Source organism: Python bivittatus, unplaced genomic scaffold (assembly GCF_059951505.1).
Source record: "Python bivittatus isolate LINGU-HERP-01145 unplaced genomic scaffold, Pbiv_v1 ctg000340_np1212, whole genome shotgun sequence".
In the NCBI taxonomy this organism is placed as follows: domain Eukaryota; kingdom Metazoa; phylum Chordata; class Lepidosauria; order Squamata; family Pythonidae; genus Python; species Python bivittatus.
Window position 1 is genome coordinate 30,235,204 of NW_028277056.1, and position 26,386 is coordinate 30,261,589.

A 26,386-nucleotide genomic window follows, 5' to 3' on the forward strand; every position below is an offset into this window, starting at 1 on the left:
AATACCAAATGTCCCTTTCAGAGAAGCATAGCCTTAGAAGAAGAAATCTGGATGCTGTGCTACAAATAAGAAAAATGTAGGGGCTTTTTTTCTCCTTCTTTTCTTTTTGTGCTATAAACGATTATCTGGAAAGATTCTTGGTGATTGTCTTACTGAATTAGTGGGTGTTTCAGTTTCTCTTGTACAAATGGGAGAAAGCAGAGGCAGATGTCAGACTGTTTACGAGATGTCTGTGCTACAATGTGATGACACTCAGCAGCTGTTCTACTGGCCACTTTCTCATTTTTACACTCTTAGAGTAGGGCAAGAACAGATGGCTGAAGAAGAAATCCAAGATTTCAGCCTTTTTTTCCTCCAACGTGTTTTTATTAAGTTTACCGTAGTTCATATATGGAAAAAAAACAACCAAAGTAAACTTCTTTTTCCTCAGCAATGTTGCTTTTTAATCCAAAGTTCCAACAACTTTTTCCCTTGTGCTTAACTTCAGTGGAATGTAGGTTTAGTTCGCATAGAATGGATCATAGGACAAACCAATTCAGAATTCTCATTAAAGACAGAAATGACCAGCCTCAAATTGTCACATTTTGGACACATTATGGGAAGAACCAGCTCTCTTGAGAAATCCATAATTCTGGGAAAGGTGGAAGGAAAAAGAAGAGAATGACCAACAACAAGGCAGCCATATAAATTGATAAGGAAGGAGGGTGGTAGTAGATGGACTTGAATACAGTGCTGATGGATACACTGTTGGAAAGGCCTGAAGGACCAGGCTGGAGAGAGATCATCCCAGAGAAGGTCTGTCTATGTGATTGTTAAGAGTTGACACCAAGTTGATGGCACATAATCAAAAAGTTCTCATACACATATACATAATTTTATATTTTTAAATTGTATTTTAGCCCTAAGAAATTCCTCACTGAAAATGTCTCAGTGGACTGTCATTATTAATTTAATAATAAATATACATCAATCTCCTCTATACAGAAATTCTGAAATAATCAAGATTTCTCCTCTCCCAATATATAAAAATATGATTGTGGAATATGGTGATAGGTAAGATTAACACAAATGGCTTACAGACCTTGTTAGCATATATTCTCCTGAATATATTTTTAGTTACTTAGTTAGGTTAATTTGGAGGCCACCTAATTTCATGATGACTCTGGGCAGCTTACAAATGAAAAGGGGAAAAAACATAAAAAAGAGAACAAGCCAACCAGAAGAACAAGCACTCCATTTTAAACTAGACTAAACAAAGCTAAACTAAAAGGGGCATTGTGTTTCTTACATGATTAGTTCTTTGAGTAAGTGACGATAACTCTGTGTTATTTGCTCTGCATGTGCTTTGAATTCCCTGACATGAACCTGATCTCAGCACAAGTGCTTCTCATCTGTAAATATTTTTAGAAGTTTAATTTTTTGACAACATAGTGCATTGCATAAGCTGACCTGTAGCTTATGGCTTGGCTACTCTCTGGATTGATCTGCTTTGTATGTAAATTGCTGTAGTATAGTTTTAATCAGAATTTTGATATGATTTGTGTGGTTCTAATGTATTATAGCCAGATACAAAACAGAACATAGGCCCTGTATCTTTAATAAATGCGTGGAAAAGGGTATAACTAGTCCACTACACCTGCCATCTTGCATCTATTGATATACATATTGAATATAGCCTTCTTTGGGGCAGGAAGGTCACCGTGACAAAGATTCTAACCTTGGAAAAGTCTGTGTGATGGAAAGCAGTGTATCTAATGCATTATTAAAGAGAAATCCAGAAATCTGGAACTGAATACTTGGGGAGATATTTGAAAGTGTCAGTGATAACTTGAACATTCAGTCAGTGTTTTATTTTTAAAAGCCAAACATAAAATCTACTAGTCAAACAGAAGAAAAGCTGAATTGGAAGAATTTATTTCTGCTACTCAGTTTTTTGACTGAAGTATAACATAAAATGTGGTGAGTACAATAGCCTAGTGTTTTCCGAACACTGAAAAAGAAAGCATTGTATCAACAAACAATAAAATTAAGACCAAAATAGCCTTTCTATCTGCATGTAATTTCATATATCTTTTCTCTTCTTCCTATGCCTATTCCTAACTCTTTCTCGTGTTCTCTTTTTTCCTCCCTTCCCCCAACTTATTTAGCAGCTCTTCATACAGCTATTGTTATGCATACTGGAAATAACATTTGTTTAACATCTCTTCTTCCAGTTAGTCAGCCAAAAGCTATCTCATAAAAATCTCTCACCAACAAGGGTTTCAAAATATGAAATCCAACCAGGGATAATTCAAAGAGCAGGAGGCTTTTCTACTTTGTCCAATGGTATTAGTTACTATATACATCCAAGTTCTGTTACAATTGGTTGGCTTCCCATAAATCACACACTGGTTCCACAAGAGTCAGTCACCACTGAAAATTTTCATTCATCTTGGTAGACAGGTATCCTCTGTACTTGAGTTACAGTTAGAATGGCAATGGAGATGCCAACTGTGGAATGGCTGAATGCAATGTTTTGTTTTGTTTCCTCTTTTATTCATTCAACTGCTAAGAAAAAATGACCCTTCAATGGATTTATTGCACAACTGCTATTGCCTGTTGGCATTAAATATAATGCTGTGAGATATTTTTGGGGAGACAATTATTTAATAGGGTAGGACATAGTTCTTAACTAATAAGAAGCAACGTAACTTTACATGCATTGCACCGTAAGAGGTTCATATATTCAATATATGCAGTTTATTTTATGATATATATGTTTATAAATGCATGCTTAGTGAGAAAATATATATTCAAAAGTATGTGTTAAACAGGGACTTTTGAATAGTTTTGAAATGTAAAATTAAAATTAAATAAGATGAAATGGTTTTATAAATGAACCCGTCTGAACTTGAAATCAACTGATCATCTCTGTCATAGATGGCTCAAAGCTTGGCTAATGGACTAATACATATATAACCCTTGTGACAGTAAAGGAAGTATAACTGTCATGTGATTTTTGATGTGGGTATAGTAGTTGCTTTATTATTGCAGGTTGCATGATTTCAGTTACATTATTATTGGATAAATCATATCACCTTTATGAAACATATTATTAATTGTCACAAATTGATCATTCTGTGATGAATCAGATCAAGAACCAGAGGTGGCTCTTCTGAAACTTTACAAGAATTGAGAATGAAATATAAGAAGCTTCTTGCCCTGCAAGCCTATAGGCAGCCTAAGAATTTGGAGGGAGAGGGAACAATTTTTACAATAACTTAAACTTTAGGGACAGCAAAGAAAATTTAAGGCAATGTTCCACCCCTTTCTCCTCTGTTTGAGACCTGTTGCTTTGGCTAAGCTGCAAGGGAAGGCTCCTATCTTACCAAAACATAGCTGGCTCAGACTTGAAGAACACTGGCCCAACATCATTCTCAGAAGGGAAGTTTAGAGAAACAAGAACAGCAGAGAAAGATCAGAAAGGTTCTAGAAAGAAAACAAGGAAAAAAAGAAGACTGCGAAGATGATCAATTATGAAAGAGGAGCAAAAGAGTTCGGTTCATTATAGTACAGCTTCGGTAGATCCTTTTTGGTGATTTCAGTCATCATTCTTCCTGTTGTGTCATGCTATCCTTGTTCCTTCTACGGGTTTTCCAAAATGTGGGCTGATTACAGGACACGCCTTTGTTATATTTGGTGAAACTTCACTTGAGGGCTGCAGCTACTCACAGGTAGAAATCTCTATCTCCATACCATTTAGTACATCACTGTAAATAGCATTATAATGATTCAGAATCACCATACCTCTTAACCCCAAGAAGAAATTACTATTGCTGGTAGGAACCTTCACTGTTTTAGTGCTCTCACTGACCACACATCCTTCAAAGTAGCATCTGATTTGTTGTGTTTCTCCATTTCTGCTCTGGTGAGGTCCTTCCAAATAAAATTATGCTTGGCAGACATGGTGGATTGATTTTTAGTTCTGCTGGCAGCTAGCAGTTGTGCCAGAAAAGAAGACTCTGCCTCAAATTAAAGTGGGGGGGGGGGGCGGGGTACGCTGGTAAGGAAATGGTGAAAGAAGAATAAAGGAAACTCCAGCAACAGGAAACAAGTGAGCTGGCATCCCCTCTGTGTGGGAAAAAAAGTTTGTAAATATTACAAAAAGTAATGGAGAAGGATTCCTTTCTACCTGACAGTATATCTGTTTTCAAAGAAGGAGCTTTTGCAGGTGAGCTGTTTGAAATGTTTTAACTGCTAGCAAACTTATAAACCAGTTCTCTACTAGCAAGCTACGTCCCTTCCCTGCAGGGCTAAAGAATACATATTCAGAGTTTTATTATCAATATCACTCAAGGGATTGCCTGCTTTTAGAAACGGTTCGCCATCAGAACTGTTTCTTCCAGTTCCTCATTCTAACTCTTTGCTTCCTGTTATCTCAAACAAAATGCATTTCTTGAACCCATTTAACCTCTGTCCTCCTGTACTGACATACAGTAGACACTTTTCCCTTCAGCCCTCTTCCACTGAAAATCTTGGGCTCCATTCCATTCTCAGATTCTTCTTGTTCTCTTCCACCCTTGGACAATCGTTTCCCTGTTCTTTTACCTTGCTAGAAATCAGGAAAGCATAGGGATTCTCGTTTTCATTCAGTGTGACCTATAAAGATTTTGGCACCTTTGTAATTATGAGAAACAACAGCTGCAAAATCCAAAACATGGGAGTGGATATATGTGTTGTCCTTGATCCAGAAGGATTTTTCAGATTTCCTGTCCCAGAGGCACCAGCTTCCAAGTGGAATAAAAATCACAGGAAACTGAAAGGGCATGGAGGTAGTATGGGGTTTCTTTAAAAATATCACAGAGGTTCAAGTTGAAGCAAAACAACTTTATAAAAAGGATGAGCTCATCAGCCTTCTCCTCTGGCATCTAAACAACTGAATTATATGTCCTGAAACAGCTACTTTGGTATCAACTAATAACATGCTGAAAATTCAGGCAGTAGAAGTTGGGGACAGGGGCCTGCTACATCATCCATTCCACTTGACTATGTTAATATGCATTCTTCTTGAGCTGTTAATATGCTCCAGATCTTGAGCTGGCAGGAAAATATCCTGGCATAAAATTTGCTAACCCCATTGCTGAGCCCTATTCTACCTCACTAAGGAGGCCAGCTGGAGCAAGGAGCTACAAGGAGCAGCCCTGTAGATTTGATGCAGGAGGAAGTAAAGAAAATGAATGGTAGATTCCCCGGCTTTGTTTCCCCTCCCATCAAACATCACTGGCTGGCAGGAAAAGACCCACCAATCACTCTCGTTAGTGTATGAAGGAAGTGAGCTTTGACAGATGGCTAGACTGGTGAGCTTAGGCAATCAGTCGATCTGGCTCTGGTTTTATGTGTTTTGTGTCGCTGCATTCCAAGGGAATCAGCTAATAGTGGGGCTTCTTTTGAATATGAGTTAGTTCCAATAGTGTAATTCTAGAACAGTTGATTGTTTCTTAAACACATATTTAAAAGTTGCCCTAAAACTATGTGGCAGGTGGGGAGGGCAGTGCCAAGGGTAAAGTGGGAAGGATCTCTCCCACTTTATATATCAGCTGTGTCCCTACCTGCCAGTAGCTATTTTGGTTGTTTGATAGGCACTGATAGGTCACCTGCACCTGCTACCTCCCCCAGTCCTGCCAGGTCTGTGGTCCCATGAACAGATTGTCCCAGAACAGAAATAATACAAGGAGTTACTTACTTCCTTTCAAATAAGCTTAGGCACAGTCCATAAAAATCTGTCATGGACTCCCCCTTTCCTCCAGCACACAGTAGGAACCAGATTGTTCCAGCACCACTCAGATAAAACCTTAATAATACAATAATTGATGGAAACTTATTCAGCCACCTGTCATTTAGATGGCAGAAGAAAAACTTCCTGTACAGAGCACCCTTGGTCTCTTTCTATTGGCTTAGCATGAGTCTGGTAAGTGAAAGGATTAAGGTGGCATCTTCACATACTGCTGCTTTCAGACCTACACACATATGCATAGCAGAGAAAAGGAAGAGGATGCTTGAAGCTTCACAAAGAAAGGAGTGGGAGAGAAAGAAGGGGAAAGGGCAGTGGTGTATAAAATTTAGCTTCAAGTGGTGGTGAAGTTGCTGAGAGTAAAAACGAAACTAAACAAAATTCCTCTCTCGCTAGCTCTTCTCTGTGGTTTTTAAAACAGGTCTAGTGCTCTTCAAAACAGCACTAAATATATGCATATAAGGACCCCCATAACACCTTATGGCACTTTCTACATAGGCAAATCCCTCCAGGGAAGCCAGGTCTAGTCTTTCCTGCAGGTTAAGCCAAAATGATTGTGGACCTCTGTGCTGTTTAGCTAAATAAATTTGACTATGATCTTCAAACAGCAAAAACAATTTTATGGTGCCCACTAAATGCTTCCAGGTATGTTCACCTAGACCTTAAGACCTTCTTTACTACCTGGTAGATGTGGGGGTATGTGACATGATGATTGGAGACTGGAGATGGTGTCATGGAGACTATGGGATATCATCATGCTTCATGTATCAAGGGAGCAAGTGGATTGAATTTGGAGTGGACTGATTTAAATATTACTTTTGAGTGTTCATGAAAAGATTTACTTTAAATGAGACCAGCCTAAATCAGGTCACTGGCTGTTATTACTGCTCAAACCCTAAAAATAACAATTGATTACAATGCAGTTTAAATCAATCAGGAAATGCAATGGATGTGAACGTACCCAAGAGCACCTCAGAGCTGAAAATGTCTCAAAGTGAAGTACAGCATAATGAGGATGATTTTTCAAAGCTAAGATTTTATATAAATATAATCCAAACTTTCATAGTTTTTGAATTCCATTCTAGCTACTTATTGTAGTAAAAATAATTCCATTTGAATTACTCTAATGGAAAAGAGTTACATATCTTTGCCGCAACATTAAAGGGAGCTTTTCTAGTTGATTTAATTTGGTCACTTTATGGAATTGCTATGATAGAATGTCACACAGGTGGCAGCACCTAATCATGAAAACCCTACGCAGGGCTGGATCTGATAATACTTGGATGGAAATCCCAGGAGTGTAGATTAGGTTGGGAAAATGAAAAAAAAAATCCCAGAAGGCAACTATGGCAATCCACTTCCATACTGGCACTATCAAAAATTACATGGATGTGTACCTGTAGTTACCAGGAATCAACTTGAGCAAGAGAGGTTATTATGAGATTATATAGATAATAGCATTATATGGTTTGGCCCCAGAAGGCATTGATGTTAGTTAAACTGGACTAGAGAGACATCTTTTCTGTTCTTGTTTAAAAGATACTGAAGCTCTTGTCCAGATCCTCATTCATTCATTCATTCATTCATTCATTCATTCATTTATTCATTCATTTGTTCGTTCATTCATTCATTCATTCATTCATTCATTCTAAAGGGTCACCCATTTCACCATAATAACTCTGAGTAGCTAACAGCAGATTAAAAAACAGTACAAAAATAAGCACCAAAATACATTAATAAAACCTGTAATGGCAACCAACAATAAAATAACAGCATCTCACTGGCTCCCACTAACCTGCAGACCCCCATACCCAGAAACAATCCAGGTCTTTAAATCTTTTTGAAAAGTTGGCAGGGTTGGGGCCAATCTAATCTCAAGGGGAATGGTGTTCCAAAGGCCTGCCTTCTGGGTCCTGCTAGATGACATTCTTTAATTCTGAAGCACACCACTCCTGTCCAACCTAGTGGGGCAGGTGGAAACAACTGGACAGAGGTGGTCCTGCAAATAACCTGCCCTATGCCATGACGGGCGTTAAAGGTAACAACCAACATTTTGAATTGTACTCACACTGGAGTACACTGGAAGTCAGTGAAGCACACAAAGCAGAAGTGTAACATGGAGGTACCCAGATGTGATCCTAACTGTAACACCACTGCACTGTGGACCAGTTGCAGGTTCTGGATGTTCAAGAGCAGCTCCATGAAGAATACATTGCAGTAATCCACTTGGGAGATGACTAGGGCATGAATGAGTAATGCCTCCCAGTCCAAGAAAGAGTGAAATTGGCACCCAAGACAGAGTTGTGCAACGGCCCTCCTGACCATAGCTGCCACCTGTTATTCAAACAAGAACTGTGAGTCCTGAAAGACCTCCAAATTGTCCACCAGTTGTTTAGGGTAGGGCAAACTCATCTAGGACCTCTAGATTGTTCTTCCCTAGGAGGGACCAGATCACTATGAACAGGGCCACCAGGTGATTATGTGCAGATGCAATCAGGGCAGAGAAATTCCACTTGCTGCCCTTACTGCCACAACATATTCCTTAATAATAGCTCTAGCTATTCTAGAGATTCTTGGCAAGTATAAGGTTTCCAAGAAGCCCTTTGGGGCTGATCTGGGAAACAGGGCTGAAACATCGCAAATAAGCCAGTTTTATGAACCTGGAGTTTACACAACTCATTGCAGAACACAGTGAGTTATGCGTCAGGCTATCATATCTTAGCTAAATCTCCAAAAGGAAATTCATGAACAAACTGGGACCCATTAATAAATATACTGTTCAAAAAAGAACAGAGATCATTCGGTTAGGAGATGATGTAATGAATATAGATATAAGACCCTGGAGCACAATAGGCTTGATATCAATATTCTTATCTAATTAAATAGATAGAGTCTTGGAGGAGAAAATTGCAGATATTTTAGCTAGAGATGGAAATGGCATAAAGTGATTATGTAGCATAGAAAATGAACTCTGGGCTATCATGATATACGAAAATTCCAAGTATGTTTTCTTCTGTAGAAAAAAATGTTTCAGGGAGTTAGGATTACTCTGATTATATATTTCCTAAACCAACCAACTAACCAATCTCAGAAACCTTATCATGGAACTTCTGACATTATTTCAAATTTGCTCTAAGATTTATTGATTGCAGTGGAAGGTCCTGAATCTGGAGGAGAAACCAGATCACCAGTGGGTGAACCTGGTTATTTTAAGGGATGCAACTGATCTCTATTCCTCTGTGCATACACCAGCTAATGTTACCTGAAAATGCTGATGCCAAAATCAATTTGTTAATCTGCTGCAAGATTCCCTGAGGTTTTCCTGCAACAGATTAACATGCCTATCCATTTCAAAACAAGTGTCCAGGTAATTATCTAAGCCACATGTTGCCTTTGAACTTACAGATCCTATTATAGATTATTGGTGGTGATGGCTGCCAAGCAGTGTAGAAATGCTGAGTATGATCATATAACATTGCACATTTTGCACATCTTTTGCCATACCTATTCAAAGAAATGTAGCAAGAAAGACACAAATCACTGATAGCCACATGTCACCTATGACGTCTAATAAGGCTCTAACTCAGTAGCAGTAACTGGAAGTCTTGGGCAAACATCTGTTCTTTTGTAAATTGTCATCAGTGTTGGTGTATGTGGAAGAAAGAATTTGTACAGTTTAGTACTTCACTTCATCAGGTGGCACCATCTGTCTGGTCTCAGAAACTGAACAGGGTTGGATCTAGTTAGCATTGGATGGGTGACCACCAGGAAATAATGGGGTGGTGGGGTGGTGGGTAGACATCCTTGAAGAAGGCAGTGGCAAACCACTTTGCTGGCACAAAGTCTACATGAGCATGACCATGAAGACAACAGGAGCTGAGTGCAACTTGAAGGAGAATTTGCATGCCCTTTACCTGATAGTGGACCTAGATTTTCTTTGAAGAATGTTGGTTCTGAATCTTTATTATGGAAAGATATAACAACAATTATTCCATAGTTTAGGAAGTAGTAAAATGTAAAATAGAGAGCCAGTTTGTTGTAGTGGTTAAGGTACTAGGTTATAAACTGGGAGACCATAAGTTCTACAGCAGTTGTACTTTAGGCACAAAGCCAGCTGGGTGACTTTGGGCCAGTCACTTTCTTTCAGTCCTAGGAAGGAGACAATGGCAAACCTCTTCCAAAAATCTTGCCAAGAAAACTGCAGGCTGTCCAGGCTGTTGCTGGGAGTCAACATTGGCTTGAAAGCACGCACACATACACAAATGCAAAGTATGTTCATAAGCTGCTGTGATCAGCTTTCTCCAGTGTTGTGTGATTTTGCCCAGCTGATAAGCACTCTTACTCAAAAAAGGAACCAAACAAAGTACTTAGTCTGACTAAAAAAAGGTATTGTTGATTTGTAAATGCTGCACAGATGTTTTAAGCTTGACTTGGTAGAAGTCATCTACTGCTGCTGGAGAACATTGTGTTCTTTTATTTGTAATTTATGTATACCTTACAGTTCCGCATGTACAAATAGTTTTGAAGAACTTTCTGTAATTTTTAAAAAACAGACAACTTTTTCTGTGATTGTGGCCTCATTCACATATCACAGTGCACCATAATTTAGCATGGAAAAGGTGAGCTGCACTGATCTTTGGACTTGTGTGCTCCATTCCTATGGTGCAGCCAGAAAAAAATGAAAGGTTTGCCTCAGTTTTAGAAACCCCAACCAAATAACTTATTGTAATGAAATGAAACTAGATTGAAAAGAAGAGGAAAAAGGGCCATTCTACCAGCTCACTCCAATTTTTGTTTCCTCTCCCCTTTGAATGGTTCCCATTTTGGCTGTTTGCGATAAGAAGACTAAAAGCATCCATTTCAGCTGCTTTCAGTATAAGAATGTTATAGCATAAGAGTCAGATTTTGACTTTGTTTTCATTTTTTCTTCACATATTTTTGGGGGGGGAGGGGCATTGTCTTTTTATATCCTAAAGGACCTTTTTTACCTTTAAAAAAAGTAAACTGCTCTGAGAAACTATCTACTCTGAGACTGGGGTATACAGTAATTGCTTTAAATAAATACATAAATGAATAGTGAATGAGATAGCTTCTTCTGTTAACATTAAGCACAATTTAGGGTCTAAGTGTATATGAATTATGGTTATTGGAAACTGGAAGAGAACACTGCTTTTACCCGTACCAAAAGTGGAATGGGTAGGAAAGCACACAAACCAAAGGTTTAACTACAATTTATGTGAGCTTTAAATGCAACCTCTGATTTCTAGTTCTTCAGCACAGTATTTCAGGGTCCTTCATTTCTGGAAGCAACAGGAAATCTCAAGACACCCTTTTGCAATTTTCTTGAAAGGAGCAAGAACTGGAGATTTATAGTTGTTCTATGATATCTGTTTTCAGATGCACAATTTGAGCAGAGGGAAAAATAAGCACCAGTGCTAATTTTGAAAACAGCATCAGCATTACTCAAAAGCACAAAACATGCCTTTGGAGGCCACCCCACAGCTCTGTCTTGCCAACCAGATACAAAACTGAGAATTTAGCCTTCACTGGCCACAGGCAGACTGTCAAAGTATTTATCTATATATCCCATATATTCAAGAAAGGAATATGTTCAGTAGCTATAAGCCAAAACTATCAATCAACATCAATAAATCTCCTAATCATCAATAAACATTTTAGAGAAAAGGTTATCTTACATAAAAGTCATGGTAGCAGGGAAAGTCCAGAAGTATACTGTGCAGTTATTTGACTAGTGTACTTGAAAATTTAATATTCAGAAATCCATCATGAGAGTTACCCCAGAGGCATGCAGAAGCTAGGAGAAATTTGACGCTACATTGCTCTATAGATATTTGGTTTCACTTAAGAATGTCATTTGTTCACAGGAAGTGGAAAATGGGATACATAATCATTAGAATTACATAGCCATATTTATAAATGAATAGACTAGGTAATGCAGTGTTGTCCAAACTTGGCCACTTTAAGATGAGTGGAGTTAAACTCCCAGAATTCCCCAGCCAGCATGGCTGGCTGTGTAATTCTGGTAGTTTAACTCCACTCATTTTAAAGTGGCCAAGTTTGCACAACACTGAGGTAATGCAATTACTACTTTACCCTATTATACTATTTAATTTTTTAAAAAATAGGAGGCAGCAAGTTCCTCCTTTGGAGGTGATTTCCATTAATAACAATATGAGCTCCCATCAGGAGGCGGTTAGGCTCATTCAAAATTGTGAAATGCTGATTTCTTACGCCACATAAATCAAAGGGGCCTATTGTTTATAAAATTCCCTCCAGATATAGAAACGGGGGCTTTCTCCATCTTGCTTGCTTCTGGTTACCATGCTATTTTGATCTATTGCAGAGATGCCAGGAAATGCAAGGCTTTTGGCAGCCTCTTAAGCATTTGGGAACAAGCATGCTTCTGGAGGGCCTTCAGTGCTGGTAATGTCTCTTACAAATACATTGAGCAGCAACCTTGACATCTCAACAATGTATTTATTTGTTCAGTACAGTTCTTAAGGCCTTTTCACAAATGTAGTCTTTCCAAGGTGTCCTTAACATAAAGCACACAATTCTGTTTCTATATAGAAAATCCACAAAATCATAATTTTAATGACAATCATTTAGCAAAATGAGAATGCATATTTAAACATTTGAAGTTAAAAGGAACTACCCTCAAAATAAATTAAAGCCCCACTAAAAAATAGCAATAGATATTGCTAACTATACATCTCCTTGCCAAAAATTCCATACACCATAGGCTACTATTGAGAAGCCATATCTCTGTCACTCTGGTAAATCTTAATAGCAGGCCTTTGTGTAGGACTTCTGACTATTTTGTGACATGCAAGCAGGTTTATAAAGGTAAAGTCAATCCTTCAAGTAGCCTAGCCTCAAATAATTTGACTTTAATGGTGGGGGAGGTATGGTGAACTGAAGACGGCTCTGCAGAAGCAGAGCCAACGACCACAGCAAAGACCAAGGAACCAGTGAGTAGACCTTGGAACCTCTTCAGGTAAGGAGAGGACAGGAGATTGCCCACATGTGCTCCAGATGGCTGCTCCTCACAAGGAGACCACAGGTCAGCAGTTTTCCACAGGTTTGAGTGCTAGGAGACAACAGGATCAGCCATCTTGCTTGCAACTGTGGTGGAAACTTTTAAAGGACACTAAGTTCACAAACTTCACTTTCTAATCACTTTTGGAAATTGCCTATTAACTATTCTAAAGCTATTAGAGACCTTCGGAATGTCAGGTTTGAAAAGTCTTCCTCAGGTGAGTTTATCTTCAACTCTGAACAAAAGAAAAATTAATTGCAAGCTTAAGAATTTGAAATAAACACTAAAAAGCTAAATAAGAATTTGATCTAAGAAAGTTATAAAGAGATTAAGGATCCAGATAAATTTGGAATATTGACTTTTACTATAAGATTTTGGAATTAACTATAAAAAAACAACTTCTTGTGGGAAACAGTCTTATTTTGGTTATCTTGGGAATTGCAAGTCATAATAAAAGATAAGTGATGATTTTAGAAACTAGACACTAAAGGAGACTAAAGATTTTAAGAAGAGAGAAAAAAATACAAGCCTGATGTCAGTTAATACTGACATTTATAAAATGATACAAAATGTTATAACATCAGAAATATTAAAGGAGATCTTTGAAGAATGGAGCCAGAAGTTAGTAACTACAATATCAACACTGTCAGTAATGATGTCTACTTCTATGGATAGACTATGTCTAAAGAATCTTAATGATGTGGAGCAAATTTTAGCTGACCAAATAGGGAAAGTACAGAATGTGGAACTACAAATAACAGGCCAAGAGAATGATTTGGAAAAGAATGCTTTACTGGACAAAAGAAACTGACTGAAGTTTTAAAAATTAAAAGAAATACTAATGATAAACCAAGAGAATGGACTGGAATTTTTTTTCTTGTTGGATCTACAAAGAGGCCTCAAAGAAATCTGTGCAATGGGATAAAGAAGTATTGAAGAGAAATCAAATCTTACAACAATATTTGATTGAATTAAAGATTAAAATTGTTAGAAATAAAAGGAAGGAATATAAAGTTTGTTTATTTGATCAAGATTAAAATAAGACTTTTTTTTTTTTTTCAATGTTCTGGCAACTCTTTATGGGCTTTTTGCTGACACCAGGATCAAAAACTTGATGCTTTATGGATTTGCTTATAGATGAGATAGGGAATGAAGGGATATCTGTTTACCCTTATAGAAGGTGAAGAGTTATTAAATTTGTTTATACTTGTGATGAAGGTTGGAAGTCACTTTTTTATATATTTCTTTTTTTTTCCTTTATTATATTCTCTCTTTTCTTTTTCTTCTGTCCACATTTAGAACTCTAGTTTTTCAGTGTCACAAGACAAATCTGATACAGACAACAGGATGAAGTGGGAGAGTAGTTATAATGTTAGTGAACATACCATTATGCAGACAGACTTCCTCTGATTATGCAGAAGCATATGAAATCTCTTATCTTTACTTAAAGACAATTTTTTACATAGGAGGGTGTTCTATATTTTTCTCAGCTCTTTTTCTCTTTATATAGATCTAATGCTGTTTTATTGCATTGTATTAAGTTTTCAGTTTTAAAATTAAAATCTTAAATTCCCACCACTCTGGAATTCTTTTCAGAAGGTGAGCATGATGATCCAAAATAAATATATAAAATAATTTGAATTTAAAGGTCAAAAGTGGCGCTTAATTGCACCAACAGTTAAAGTAATTGGAACAGCATTGATGGAACATGATCAAGCCAATTCATACTAACAAGTGATGTTCTACACAAGCTGAGGTTTCTGAGTCATCTTCAAAGACAGCTCCACATAGAGCACATGACAACAGCTCAGTCTAGACTGAACTAGTACATGCATAATTGAGGCTAGGTTTGTTTTTCCTACATAGGCTTCAGTTGATTATCTGATAAAGTTATAAAAGGGAGCAATCAGTGACTGCTGCTTTCTCCTGCTGAATCAAGAAGCACTGTGAAATTACAAAGTGGATCCTTTGGGAATTGTACAACCCACATCCAATACCAGATGAATCTCTCTATCTAAGTTAGTAGATTTCCCATCCACAATATTTCCAATTTGTCTAGAAAAGAGTCAGTTTACTTTTCTTCATTGATCTGCAGATATCCAAAATCACCTCTTAGAACCTCTTATAGTATAGTTCCCCAGGAATTAGTATGTAGTAAACAGAATTAAAGCAGCACATCATCATGGAAATACTCCACCCTATATCTCTGCAGCATGCTATTAAATAGGAGAAAATTACAAACCAAAGGATGAAATTACAACAGTAGGAATAATAATAACAGTGTGAACTATTGTACTGTGTAATAAAACCTGATCTGGATTGGCTATAAGATAGAGCTGTCAAATGTGGGTGGGGCTTGTTTGCTGGTTGGTGTTTGCTTGCTTTTGCCATAGTACATGTTCATACTTTCCTATACGGTAAATGTAAGCTATTATCTGATCACTTTTATTAATTTCTTCTTCTTATAAAGCTGAAATTATAGGCAAATAAATGTTTGTGAGATGGCCAGCTATATAAATTTGACAAATAAATAAATAATAGTCCATAACACTATTAGTTCTCAGTAGTATGCTAAATAATAGCATTTAATAATCCAGAGTTATCTTAAGGAACACCTTTCTCCAGAATTATCTGTGGAGTCCTTGAGGTTCTCTGAGCAGCAACCCAGAACAGCAGGAAAAGGAAAAAGACCACCTTTACAACATCTTCCAACAAAATGGATATCCACACAACTTTATCAAAAAGTGCCTGGCCACTCAACCTACTACAACACAAGCTATGAAAAGGATTACACTGATGGATACATCAGAAACGTCTCAGAAACTACCAACAGACTATTACAACCACATGGCATCTCCATAGCACACAAACCAACTAAAGCCCTCCAAAACATCTTAAGCAAACCAAAAGATCCAGTAGCCAAAGAAGAAAAAACAGGAGTCCTCTACAACATACAGTGTAAGGACTGTAATAATGTACACTATGTAGGACAGACAGGCAGAAGGCTGGCAGAGCTCATCCATGAATACCAACTAGCAGTCAGAAGACATGATGAAAACTTAATCAGTTTCAACTGGGAAACTGTCAGCATCTTAGACCAAGCTAAATCCAAAAATGCGAGGGAATTCCTGGAAGCTTGATATTCAGACAAGGCAGCCATCAACAGGCACAAAGCGATAAACAACATCTACACACTATTCAAAAGAGACAATAGAAAGGAAAACAAAAGACCAGAACATCTCCTCACCAGCAATCATCACCCAGATAAGCAGAGATTACCACCAGGCACACAATCAAGCAGTAAACAATACCCTAATCAAGGAACTACCAGAGGAACAAAACAAAACCCCCACCCCCACCAACACTGGTTGGGCATGCCACAGTATATAAACAGAGAGCAAACCCCATCCCATTCTAGCACTGAAGATGTTACCTAGCTGGGTAATGAAACATTTGCAAGAAAAGAACCAAGCTCAGAAAACCCCAAGGACTCCACAGTTCAACCCTGAGCTACACATATTCACTTTTATTGGCCCTGGAATTATCTATTTCTCAACCTCAACAACATGCTGACTGGAGAATTCTAGGAGCCAAAGTCCACACATCTAAAAGCTGCTGAGATTAAGAAACGTTAATCTACTTAAATTTAGGACCTCCTTCTTTTAGGCATTTACCTGGCCATTTTTAGCTTCCTTGTATACCTTTCCCAATCCCCTTTTGCAGAATTTGAGAAGTCCCTTTTACCTAGTGCTGCATCAGTACCGCTCCCATTTTGCATTACAAAAGGACCAGGTCCAGTCCTCCCCGAAGCAAAACATCATTCATTTCTTGCCTGAAATAGTAACTCTGGCCTTGCATTACAACATTGGTTGTTTGGATCCTTTTCAACCTGGTCTTCTTTCTGATCCTTCAACTTTAAAAATACATGTTGCAGAGGAGTTATTCTTTGGCATGCCAGCTGCTCAAGTTAGTCACCATTTGCTGCACTCATATTATAAAAGTCTAAAATGTACAGCTGAAGAAGGGAAATAATACTGATGTAAACCTACTTAACCTCACTATTATTATTTCCTCCTTATATTTCTTATTTCTTCACTAGAAATTTGGAGGATCATCTGTAGATAATGTGAAAGATGATCTATGGTTTGCTAACAATATTTAGTTCCTGCACTCACAGCAGCTTACAACAATTAAAGCCATAAAACTAACAAAGAACGTCTTTGCTCAAAGTCACTAAATTGGGCAGAATTAAAAATACTGTAAATAAATACCTAAATCAAACCTGAAGTTCTTAGATCTATTTATAGATTTGGGGGCAGGCTACAAGAGAAAGTGCCAACCTGGGGCATCATGTAAATTGCCAGTATAGCTCCCTGTCAACTGCTGAATAACATGTATCATCACACAAGCTTTTCCAAGGATCTTGTTTTAAGATTCTGGATGCAAGCATGCCCCAAATGTCAGTTCTATTCATAGAGTTCTTCTTTTCTGCAAAATAAAGTGTAAGTTATCAGACGGTATCCCAAAGTTTTTCAATCACAGGTTTTTTTTTTCATTCATTCAGCTATAATCAAACAAACAAAAAAGATGTCCTGACATTCTCCTGGAGGCCATCTAGATCCTGGATGTTCCTTTATACATTTGGTTTGGAATCAGACATAATGTACTTTCCAAAACGGATGATTTGCATCGAATAAACTAAAGCAGCACTGGTTCTGTCTTCCACTCCTCTTCCTCTTCTTCCTCCTGCTCCTCCTCAAGCAATAGGAAAATAGCCATTCTATTCACTTTTGAATGTGAACTTACCTGATATTGATTTTTTTAAATTAATACAGATATCTGAGTTAAGTACAAAGCTAAAAGTGGGGAACCCATGCCCTTTCAAATGTTGCTGAACTAATTATCACTTGAAATGCAGTGTTCTCCATATTTTGCAATAGATAATAATAATAATAACAACAATAATAATAATTTTATGTGTGTGCGTGTGTGCGTGTGAATATAATTATTATAAATAATAGTAACAGGAGTCAGCAGAAATATCAGAAGCTTTGTGCAAAGATCAATGACACAATGGAAGACACAGTTGCTGGTCGATGGTGATAGACTCAGAGAGGTTAACACCAAGAGAAGAATCATTCAAGGAGACTCACTACCACCACTACTGTTTGTCATTGCATTGATTCCTCTGTCAACAATATTGAACAAGTCAGGCCATGGCTATCAAACATCAAAAACATCTGCCAGGTTATCCCACCTCCTTTACATGGATGATCTGAAGCTGTATGGAAAAACACCATCTGAAATGGAATCGCTACTCAACATGATCCAAATATACAGCCAAGGTATTGCAATGGAGTTTGGACTGGAAAAATGTGCCACCCTTACCATCAACAGGGGGAAAATAGTGAAACTGAAGGAATCAAGATGCCGAATGGAAATAACATCAAGAGTCTGGATGAAGAAGATCACTACACACACCTGGGCATTCTTCAAGCTGACAACATCAAGTACATTGAGGTTAAGAAGGTTAGGAGTGAATACATCATGAGAATGAAGAAGATCTTAAAGTCCAAACTCAGTGGAGGAAATACCATCAAGGCAATTAACACCTGGGCAATTCCAATCATTATATTCATAGCTGGAATAGTGAACTGGACTCAAGCTGAACTAGAAGCCCTGGATAGGAAGACAAGAAAAATAATGACAATGAATCATGCCCTTCATCCATGCAGCAGATAGACTCTACTTATCCAGGAGCATAGATGAGTGTGGAATGTTGCAAGTACATCAGACAGTCAAAGAAGGGAAAAGGACATTGGAAGAATATCTGAAGGACAGTGAAGAAGATGCACTGAAGCTAGTACACCATGAAGGGTTACTGAATATTGAAGAGACCAAACTGGCCTACAAGAAAAACCAAATGAAGAATAAAAAAGAGACATGGCAAGGCAAAATATTACATGGCCAGTACACAAAATAACTAGCAGGCAAAGCTGATAACAGCAAGATCTGGCAATGGCTAAGAGTAGGAAAGTTGAAGAAAGAGACAGAGGGGCTAATTCTGGCTGCATAAGACCAAGCCTTAATGCATACAAAGCCAGAACTGAGAAAACAGCAAGAGACAGCAAATGCCACTCTGCAAAGAAGCTGAAGAAAAAGTGGACCACCTAGTCAGCTGCTGCAAGAAGATCACACAGACTGATTACAAATAATGGCATGACAAAGTAGCAACAATGGTGCATTGGAATATCTGTAAGAAATACCATTTGCCTGCAAGCAAGAACTGGTGGGACCGCAAAACAGACGAAGTAATAGAAAATGAAGACGCTAAAGTGCTCTGGGACTTTAGAATTCAACAGACAAGCACCTGCCACAGAACACCCCAGACTTAACAATTGTTGATAAGAAAGACAAAAAAGTCTGGATAGTGGACACTGCAATATCTGGAGTCAGCAGAATAGAAGAGAAAGAACTGAAGAAAATCACAAAATACAAAGGCCTGCAAATAGAAGTAAGACGACTGTGGCAAAAGAAAGCAAAGATAGTAATAGGTGCCTTGGGTGCAATCCCAAAACATCTGGAGCACCACCTGAACCCCATCGGCATTGACAAAATCACCATCAGTCAGTTGCAAAAGGCAGCTTTACTTGGAATAGCTTCCATCCCGCGACGATATCTTTAACACCATCAAACCACAACATCTGCCTATCCCGTTGAGAAGGACTCAATAGATGGATAAAAATGCCAAATCCAGTCTAAACATCTGGCTGACTGTGTGACCAACCATAATATAAATAATCATTAGGAAAAGACAAAAAAAAATCATACATTCATGAAAGTAATGTACTATACTTTTTCCCCACTTGTACCCTTCCCATGGGATGAACAAGCCCCAGCAACCTTTTTACTTCTGTCATGTCCTTGCCTTCATCTCATCTCACTCCCACCCTATACCTGACACGATTAAAGATCTCCTTACCTGTTTCAGTATTAAAGCAGTGTATTTTCCCACATATGCCATCCAGAGTCGCTTTGTGTGAGATGGGCAACTATATAAATATGACATATAAATAAAATAAGTAATCTGACAACCATCTATAGCAGTTTTGCCATACATGCAATCTGATGCATTTCTACAATTATTCTGTTGCTGTTGCAGTCAGGTGACCCTAGGAGTGGGGATTAGCCTGGTACTTTAGGCTGTTGAGGACCTCTGGGCACTGTCCTCCAGGGACATTTTGCTTTGGTCAGCGGGATAATTAAATACTTTCAAACTGGGCTCTCCTCCTGTAGTATCCAAGTCTCCAAGCCAATCCTCAGCTCAAAAGCCAGATGAGCCTGATCAACAGCTGAACATCAGTGATGGTAGTAGGGAACAGCATGTTGAAGCAGGAGAGAAGATCTCCCAGCACAACTCTCCCTGCACCTACTGACTGGATGTATGAGCTACTATGGGCCACTGTTCCAAAAGTGGCTGACTGTCAGCTGATAGTGCCTTTGAACAACCTGTGCAAAACACTTGTGTAAAGCCACAGCATTTCTCCATCCCCATCACACCTTAAGAAGAGTGATTGGAGGTCTGTCTTCCCACTGGCTGATAATACCCTATACAGTAGAAGAGAAGGGAAGCAAAACTAGAAAAATCCAGCAATCTCAGTCTTAACATACTATGTACACCATAAAAGAACAAAACCATTTGTCAGCATTGTGCCTGTGGCAGGATAGGAATCATGAATTGGGGCAGCAAATGTTTTCTGCCATCTCAAGAAACTGCAGACAGTGTTGTAAGGAAGAGCCCTGAGAAAAACCAAAACTGATGGGATCACTCATTCCTACCTTGTACAATTTTCCACTTCTAGTTGATTAAGGTCAGAGTACATGCACTCCTTGTGTGGCTTGGAGCTAGTCTTTTGTACTGTGGTTGTCTTACTTGGCCTGAAATTACGAAAATCTTTCACACCTTCCATTTCTGCTACCTTTCACTCAAGATATTTTAATTTTGGGACGGCACAACTCTGCTTATGCCTTTGACTATGCTCTTTTAATTAGTTCTTTTTCAGAGGGCAAAAATTGCCCCAGTTGCTGTTTTTCTGCATATTTTGGTATATGTATACGGTAGATCCAGATGTAGCTGCCACTGTTCCCATTCTTCCTCATACTTTCAGCGAAAGGAAACTTCTGGTCCAGAAATACTTTTCCTTCAGGAAAGTCTAGTGAGCCAGCTCCCGGCTCTAAGATGTTTTCAAACATACAAAGAAAGACTGCTGCTCTGACTGGCATTGTCTCAGCATGCCCATCCCTTTCCGATATGAAGCTGGACATTGTTTTTATTTTCCTGGTGCTGGATGAACACAGAGCTGGTTTCTATTCCACTCATCCTTTACTACTTCCTGATCATTTGCCTCTGCCCCCCTCGCCAAGCAGCAGTCCACCTGACTTTACCCTGAGGTTCAATCCTAGCTACATAGCCCATTTAAGTCAGCTGCCAAGCAGGTTGTCCTCTGTATGTGGAACAGAGCTGGGGGTTCTTTTCTTAGTTATCGAACAGGCAATTGCCTTGAACTCGCCCTGAGAGGCCAATCATGGCTTTCCTTTGAAACATTCGTTTGGCCTAAGCAGCAAGGCACATGCCTTGCACTCAGAGCTGCACTTCTCAGCTTCTTTCTGTGTCAACACTCAGATCGTGAATTGTTCAGATCAATAGAGATGGAAAATCTCTTTGCTTCTATCCTGAAGAGATGCTGTCTCTGTCTGCAGTGGCAAATATTAGCAGGACCCAGCCTTGCTATGCTAATATAATGTCCTGATGGCATAACACTATATTGTTCTGGGTTTTTTTCCCTGTGCAAGGAGTTTTGTGACTGGCTAACTGTCATGTCTGCCTGGGTGATCAGATGACAATTTTGAGGGCGTGGATTGCTGGATAAAAAGCTGGCAGCATGCCTATTCTGTCCTCCTTCCTAAATTACAGGTATCTCCTTCGTGTCTGTGTCACCTGGGGGCAGAAATTTGCTAATAGCAATCAAGACTGTGAAGGTCACATCAATATACTTCCTATAAAGGAGAAGGAAATCTGTGCAAAGACTGTATATCTTATACTGTATCTATTCTGGGATCATGGTGGCTTAAGGAAGAAGGATTGGATGATTGGTGGTATAGTGAACGGTAGGGGGTTTCTGCATAAATCATGGTTTGGGGACAAAACAGGGTCAGCATCATGGAGGCAGAAGATAAATGCTGTAAATAACCAATGAAGAAAGGCTCTGCATCAATAAAAGGCACCTTTGTAGTATGTGCATGGGACAGGGTGGGAGCAAAGTAATATGAGAAAGAGAACCCATGTGTTTATACCAGGAAGAAAAGGAGAAGGAGAAGGCACTTTCATATCTGCAGTTTCTTACTTAAATGAAAATGTAAGTCAGCATCAAGCTGGTGATGACTCATGCCTGTTCTTTCCTCTTTCTGGTAAAAGAAGGGTGTAGAGGAAGGTCAGTCGGAGGACCGCTACTGAAAGGCAAGCTACTCAGTGAGGAATTTCTCTGTTTCTCAGCTTCTCTCTGTGTCAACACTCAGATCGTGAATTGTTCAGATCAAACAGTTGGTGTAATAACCACAGGAGGGAGGTAACAAGGAATCCTCCCCTCCACCCACTTCTTCCTGCCACGGCAGCTACTGCTGGTTGTTGCAGTCAAACCCTTCCGTGCAAATAAAGAAATGTAATACACATCAGGTGGTATCTTTTAGTGGCCCAGTGTAGAAAAACTGCTGGGACAAGAATAGCTGGTTTCCTCAAAAACTAGCTGACATTTCTGCCCATGGTACTTTTTCTTTTTCTGGGATCTCTGGGTCCCTGCCTTAAAAAGAAAGCAGGGCAGCAACTTGAAAACCTTAACTATCACACAGGGGAAGCTCCAAACAGCCTGTCAATGTGGTTAGCCAGAGGAGAAAAAGTGGCATGGAGAGAATGGAGCTCATTGGAGGGAGATTTGTGGTTAGCAGTGGGCATTAGGAATGGGAGCTTGGCCTTTCAGGGTCTTCTCATTGAATGGGATCTTTCCAACCAGCGCAGCTAAAAGGTGGAGGGCCCAGAACAGTACAATAATGTGGACAAAATGCTGACATCTCCTGCGTCCCTGCCAGACACCCATCTCTTATCTCCCCACTTATCTCCCCAAGAGATCCAGTTTAGATTCTTGCTGTGATTTATTTACTTGAAAATCATTCACACAATCATTCATTGTATAAATGTGAGCTGATTTCTCATTTGGTACCCCCGAAAATGGCTCCCTGTGGAAATCCAACGTCTTTTTTCCCTGTCCAGTTATACTCACTTTTTTTCTCTTCCTTTTGTCTCTTGCTTTTTAAAAAACATTTTAATCTTGCTCCCCCATTGCCTTGCAGCTTTGTAGAATATTCTAGGAGTCATTTTGACCAAACAATGAGGCAAAAATGTTTTAATATGTTATTTTTATAACAACTACCTTTTGCTATTATTGTTAATGTAACATCCATGCAAAGTGCATAATATCCTTATCTTTTAGTTGTTTTACTCCCAAAATAGCACCTTACCTAATTTGTCTCTCTCTGAATAAAGCATCGTCTGAAAGCAAGAGGCAACAAGCAGAATCTTTCACAGTGTTTACCTAGAGACTCAGTGGTGCCTTGTACACAATGCAGTCACCCACTTATGCAAAGTGGGTGACTAAAAAGGGGGCCCATCGTGCCAGTGAAGTGTTTCTGATTGGGAGTAATATTTATAACCCACTTCATAAAGGCCAAACTGTCTGCCGGAAGGCAGAGGAATGAGTGGAAAATCTGAGGCAAAGGCTGAAGCTGTGCAAGAGAAAGCCCCAATCAAGTGGTTAGGAGGAGAGAGTAGGAGTTACAACTCATACCTGCAATTCAGTTTCCTCAGTGTCTCCCTCTCATTTTAAAGACCACTTGCATGATGACTATGTATGGTTGGAAATTACAATATTATATGGAAATTATAATATTCAGGGGAGACTAGTCTTGTAAGAGTGTACAAGGTTACAACCATAATGAGATACATATGAATGTTGGTTTTAGAATTTTGTATGAGTGCATAAAAAGTCATCCCAGAAAAAGGTAATAATCATAAAAACAACAATAACAGATCATTTTTCTTACTTGCTTTCTGATCATTCTAAAGTAGAAATGCCACTGGCTGAACTAAATCTGGGACTAAATGCAAAGCAAGGAACCCCATTATCTCCACACAGACACTTTGAGCGACCATTGGGTCGAAAAGCAAACAACAACAAGCAAGCCTTAAGAACAAATGCTTAAAGCCAGAATTGAGAAGACAGCAAGAGACAGCAAATGCCGCCTGTGCAAAGAAGCTGAAGAAACAGTGGACCACCTAGTCAGCTGCTGCAAGAAGATCACACAGACTGACTACAAACAATGGCATGACAAAGTAGCAACACTGGTGCATGGGAATATCTGCAAGAAATACCATTTGCCTCCAAGCAAGAACTGGTGGGACCACAGAACAGACAAAGTAATAGAAAATGAATTCAACAGACAAGCACCTGCCACACAACACCCCAGACTTAACAACTGTTGACAAGAAAGACAAAAAAGTCTGGATAGTGGACATTGCAATACCTGGAGACAGTAGAAGAGAAGAGAAAGAACTGGAGAAAATCACAAAATATAAAGACCCTCAAAAATGACTATGGCAAAAGAAAGCAAAGATAGTACCAGTTGTAGGTGCCTTAGGTGCAATCCCAAAACATGACTTGAAGACCAAAATCCCCATCAGTCAATTGCAAAAGGCAGCTTTACTTATAACAGCTTACATCCTGTGACAATACTTTTAACACCATCAAACCATCAAACAACAACATCTGCCTATCCCAGGTCCTTGGGAAGGACTTGATAGGTGGATAAAAATGCCAAATCCAGTCTAAACAACTGGCTGACTGTGCAACCATCCATAACAACAACAACACAACAACAACAACCCTTCATCAGAGAAATGTCAGATAAAGCCTCTTCCCGAACGTAAGGCTTATGCAATACAGAGGAAATTCTAGCAACTGGTTTTTGAAGCAATATATTATACTTCATAACTCATTCAACTAACACAAAATCATTTAGAAAAATTAATGAGTTGATCTCACAATAGCAAACACTTGGGTTTTGCCCAGATTTAAAGCTTGTTGCATGCAGCCATCTAAGCAACTATCCAACTATTTTACTTTATGCCTAGGGGTATATTTTCTGCTCAGAATCTCCTTCCCGGCATTCTTTGTGGCATTGCTTCCTTATTTATCTATATTTTCCAAGGGAGAATAACACTTTATGCATCAGAGAAAATCTATGCATGTGTGAACCACAATAAATCTTTTAGTCTTTAAGGTGCCACCCAATTATGTAAACTTTGCAGAAACAGATAATGGCAGTTGTCCCTTTTAGTTTCTAGGAGTATCACTGCTAAAATAAATACATAAATAGAACGTGCCTCCCACATTACTGATAATGCCACCCAAGATTGAAAGCTTAGTGTGAAGTCTAGTGACCACTGCAACACCAAAACAGTGAATACTTTTTATGCTAATGTTGTTGTAATGTTGCAGGCAGATAAATCCTAATAGCTTAGACTGGAGAGTGAATACATGCTTAAAAAGTCTTTGCTTTGCATTTTAAACTGTAAAGTACAACCCAGCATCTTAATGACATTATATACACACATAACAGGAATAGGGATTATAAACAGATTTTTTGTCTATCTTTATTAAGATTATGATCAGCATGACATCTGCTTAGGTTAAGTTAATTAAGTTGGACTTTTATAATATATATATATATTTATTTTTATTATTCATTGGCTTTCCTCTCATCCTTCTCTAACTGTTGCTTCTCTTTGTGCCTCTTTGGGAAGGGGAGGGAGGCGAGGCGAGGCGAGGCGAGGCGAGGCGAGGCGAGGCGAAGCGAAGCGAAGCGAAGCGAAGCGAAGAGAAGAGAAGAGAAGAGAAGAGAAGAGAAGAGAAGAGAAGAGAAGAGAAGAGAAGAGAAGAGAATTCATTAATAACTTCATTCATGATTATTGTACAAACAGCTTTTGAAATTATCTTAAAAAAAACAACAAAGATGGTAAGGGGCTTGGAGGCCAAATCCTATGAAGAGCAGTTGAAGGAACTTGGTAAGTTTAGCTTAAAGAAGAGACATAATAGCAATCTTCCAGTGCATGAAGGGATATCACAGGGAAAAGGAAGTAGGTTTATTCTCCCTAGATTATTCTTACCTAGAGGGTAAGACAAGAACCAATGGGTAGAAGTTTTACAGTAAGAGATCCAAACTTGAACTAAGGAGGAATTTCATGTCTGTGAGAGCTATTAAGCAGTGGAACAGCCTGCCTCCTGAAGTTGTGGGTGCTCCATCACTGGAGGTTTTCAAGAAAAGATGGGGCAGCCATTTGTTTTGGGATGGTCTAAGGATTCTTACATTGGGCAGGGGGTTGGAGTGGAAGACCTCCAAGGTCCCTTCCAACCCTAGGATTCTATCTTTAGGGTGCTTGTTCAAAT

The 26,386-nt window shown here is 38.8% G+C and overlaps 1 long non-coding RNA gene across 2 annotated transcripts in view; it reads right to left on the bottom strand.

The window, feature by feature from the left end:
• LOC148216067 (uncharacterized) overlaps positions 1-23,494 on the bottom strand; it is a 114,836-nt gene extending 91,342 nt beyond the window's left edge. For both annotated transcript variants that reach the window (XR_015796122.1, XR_015796123.1), the window contains exons 1-2: positions 23,403-23,494; positions 19,813-19,882 (exon numbers count right to left, since the gene is read on the bottom strand). This is a non-coding gene — a long non-coding RNA (uncharacterized LOC148216067). The remainder of the gene's footprint in view (positions 1-19,812; positions 19,883-23,402) is intronic.
• Positions 23,495-26,386: the final 2,892 nt, after the last annotated feature.